At 35.8% G+C, this 3870-nt stretch overlaps 1 long non-coding RNA gene across 1 annotated transcript; it reads left to right on the top strand.

Moving 5' to 3' along the window:
- The first annotated feature begins 1659 nt into the window (after nt 1-1659).
- Nucleotides 1660-2849, top strand: LOC115777268 (uncharacterized). Its single transcript, XR_004019609.1, has 3 exons — nt 1660-1787; nt 1889-2090; nt 2645-2849. It is a non-coding gene; the product is annotated as an uncharacterized LOC115777268 (long non-coding RNA).
- The last annotated feature ends 1021 nt before the right edge of the window (nt 2850-3870 follow it).

Below are 3870 nucleotides of genomic sequence, written 5' to 3'. Positions count from 1 at the left end.
CACCTTCTCTCAACTACTGCTGCTGGGAAACCATTAATTCAAGTGCTGCTGAAGTCCTTGCGAGAACGTTTTGCTGCCATTCTCAGCCCTGATTCCCCACAGTTTGATGCTATACCAGCTGCGGCCTGCCTATTGGATCCAAGTGTGTCACTGATTCTTCAAACACCAGATATGGTGGCATTGAGGAGAGCAGCACAGTCTTTAGTGCAGAACCTGGCAGTCAGTATAACCCAGCTACTGCTTCTCAGGCTCATGTCATTGCCACTGAAAGTGCAGCAAACTGCCCTGCTACTGTCCTCCAGAAATTCCACTTCCTTGCATCCCGTATGGAGGTCAATGAGTCCTTGTCAAATCAGGCTGAGACTGACAGTCTGTTGACCAAAATGAAGAGGTATCTCAAAGCTGTCACACATGGCGTCTTTAATGAGGCACCATTGCAATTCTGGAAATCGAGAGAGGCCGTCTATCCAAAACTTGCCCCTGTGGCGCTGGATCTCGTTAGTGCCCCTGCTTCACAAGCCTTTGTCGAGCGCCTCTTCTCTGTATGTGGACTGTTGTCATCTGGCCTGAGAAACAGAACAACCACATCTCTGGAACAGCGCGTTTTCCTCAAGATCAACAAGAAATTGTTGCTTGACTGAAGTACATACATCTCTAAAAATGTCCATAAATCTCTCTCACACAGACACACACACACAATCTTTAAAGCTGTATTTGAGCTTTTTTGTATTTTCCTTTAAATTTAAATTTAAATAAATTTAAATCCTTTAAATTCCTTTAAGAGTTCAGTTTGTTTTTGTTTACAATGTCAAACATTGTATCACTGTATTCTGATGTTATTACTATTTCTGAGGTATTGTTAATCTACTGCACTGAGTCCGTACCTGCCTCTTGGTGTCAGTAGTAAACTTAAAATAGGTCTATAAAGTAAATTTGTTAGAATATTATAACCTAAAAGATAAAAGGGATTTTTATAAAATAAAATCTTTCACAATGAATTCCAAAATAAAGAAGGATCAGCATTTGGGGTATCACAATCCAAAAGTCATGGTTCTCTACTTACCCTGTTTTTTAAGTCACAGCTCAGCTCAGATTCTGTGTAACCAGTGTGCACAATTATTAGTCAAGTCTTATTTTTAAAGACTACTTTTATTATTCACCAACCCCATTGCTCTTGCTTAATCCAAAATGTTAGTAAACCTCAAATATGAATGTTTAAGAAAGTAAAAGTGAGGTTTTGGGTTTTCATAGGAGAAAATATGTGCACAATTATTGGTAAACTATTACTGTGCTGAATTATGACGCAACTAAATAAAAAGCACATTTTCCCATATCGATTTCTGTTTAATTTGTTTGAGAATTACTAAAAAATTACTAAAAAACTATTCAAAACAATAACCATTTATTATATTAAGTGTAATTGCACATCCAGTACAGTAGGTGGCAGTGGTGCTCTCATTGTCAGTGTGCAAAGTAATTATTAGCTCTATGGTGTACGTTCTTTTTGCCTACTCACAGCGTAGAGCAGGCTCCACGTGACTATTTATAGTCGCGGCAGAGAGTGGGTGGGGGGTAAAAGGTTTTCTTCTTCCTAGGGGGGGCATAACAGAAAATAATTGAGAAGCACTGACCTATTCTAATATTTTACTTTGCATTTGTCAGTTATTTCCCAGAGATCCCTGCACTGTTGGCTGATGTTAGAAGGTTCTATCGAAGGACGCTGTAGAGAGGCTGAGATGTTTGAGAGTCCCAGTGAGACTGAAGCTGCGCCTTTGAAAGCAGCTGAAGTGAGTGTATATGTTTTTACTTAAGTTTTTTTTTACAAACATTTACACACTGTGTAATGTGATCTATTTTTTTTGGTTTGCCTTGTTTTACTTTTAACAAGGTCAAATTGGGGAGTGATGGAATAACCATATCAACTCACTGTTGGGAGACTTCCAAAAACTCCTACTGTGATGGCTCGAGTGTTGCTGATGGGTCTGTTCAGTGTTGACATCCTCATGAAATCAAACCTGACTGGAGGGAGGAATAAGGTGGACCCTGCTGCTGAACGTCGCCAGGCTCTTGACAGGAAAAGGCTTTAGTTGGTAAATACCGTCCCTCCCCCCCCATGATACACTTAAAAAGTGGATTTTATGTAAAATTGACTTTTTGGGGGGCTTTTCAATCACGTAATGTTATTCTCTCATCAAAAGCACACCTGACGTGTTGCTGTGATTCTTTCCTGCATGTTTGAGAAATCCTTTAATCTCTGGTGGCAGCAATTCGGGGGTGCTAAATGCTCTGACAGAGCAGCATTGCTTATTTCCACAAAGCTCCTCCTTGGAGCTTCAGTCACCAGCCAAGCTCCTGAGCTACTTAGGGTTAGGGCCATTTCTGAGGTTCACTGTTAGCCTGTTGAAGCCAAGATGTGTGTTTGAGATCATTGACATGTTGGATCACTTAATATTGTTCAAGTTTCAGCCATCTAACTGTTGATTTGAGATTAGGTTGAAAAGTTTTAGGTAATCCTCCATCTCTATCATACCATCTACTTTGTGCAATGCACCAGTACTCCTGGTTGTGCTTTGTACACATCTTTAGAGTAATACGACATTAATTTTTCAGGTTTTGAATATATGTTTTATATTTCTTTTCAAAGATGCTGTTGTCACCCACCATCCTGGGGTGAAGATTTCTGACATCAGAAAAGCAATCAATGCAAGAATTTGTGAATTCAGGCATCAAGTAAAGTGAAAGAATGCTATGATGAAACTGAACAGATTTAAAAGAATTACTTGTTGGTTTGTTAAAAATCAAAGTTGAAAATGTTGAATTTCAACTTGAAAATGTTTGGATGGTTGAAATAGGAGTATCTTTCAGCATCAACAGTTGTGTTGATCATTTTATTATTTTGTCTTTTCTTTCGCTTGTAATAAATACTTGTGCTTTTCATTCCATGTTCATGTTTACATTATGTACTTTGTGTCATTGTTGGCAATATTCCAGTTGTTGAAAGTAATTTTTATTGTCTAAATGAATAAAAGTTAAGTTTTGTTTTAAAATCTGTATGCTCTCATTTTATGTATTGTATCAATGTTCAACTGTTAACATGTGATGTGCAGTCTCAAGATCATTTGACAGAGAATAGAGAATGTTTAAATATATGTGCATATATATTAAAAAAATAAAAAGGTAGATGTTATCCTGTATATGTCAAAATGTATTGAAAAATATACTGAGGCTATATTTGCGATATATGACATAATATATAAGGAATTGCCACTTTCCATATATGACAAAATATATTTTTGTAAAAGTACTTAAATATATTGGGTTATATACTATAAATATATTACATTATATAATTAAGCAGTGGCAGATAAATATATATATTACAAATATTAAGAAATGTATTTAGTTTATATATTATTTAATATATTAAAGCATGCCTACGTAAATATATATTGTGATATATTTTTGAATATATGAAAAGATAAGATAAGAACTTTCATGATCCCACGACGGGGAAATTGTGCATTACAGCAGCTCAGTACAGAGAAAAATGTAAAGGATGAGTAAGAACAAATAACTAAACTAAAACTAAAATAGAATAGAATAAAATAAAATAGCAAAAAAACTATACACATATACATAAGCACTATATACATAAATATATATATCAGTGTCAATACACACATTTACATACACACACACATCAAAACACTATATACAGATATCAAAATATTATATACATTTGTAGCCGGTAAGGTACACAGCATACACGGTATGCATTATATGGGTGAGTGTAATAAATAAAATGTATCTGACTGTATGGATAAAGTGATGGCAGAGGAGGTAAGTGTCCAAGTGACTCAAGACATATAT

This window comes from Archocentrus centrarchus, unplaced genomic scaffold (assembly GCF_007364275.1).
Source record: "Archocentrus centrarchus isolate MPI-CPG fArcCen1 unplaced genomic scaffold, fArcCen1 scaffold_45_ctg1, whole genome shotgun sequence".
Classification (NCBI taxonomy): Eukaryota; Metazoa; Chordata; class Actinopteri; order Cichliformes; family Cichlidae; genus Archocentrus; species Archocentrus centrarchus.
The sequence above is the reverse complement of the archived record's forward strand: the minus strand, read 5'-3'. Positions and strand labels throughout refer to the sequence as shown.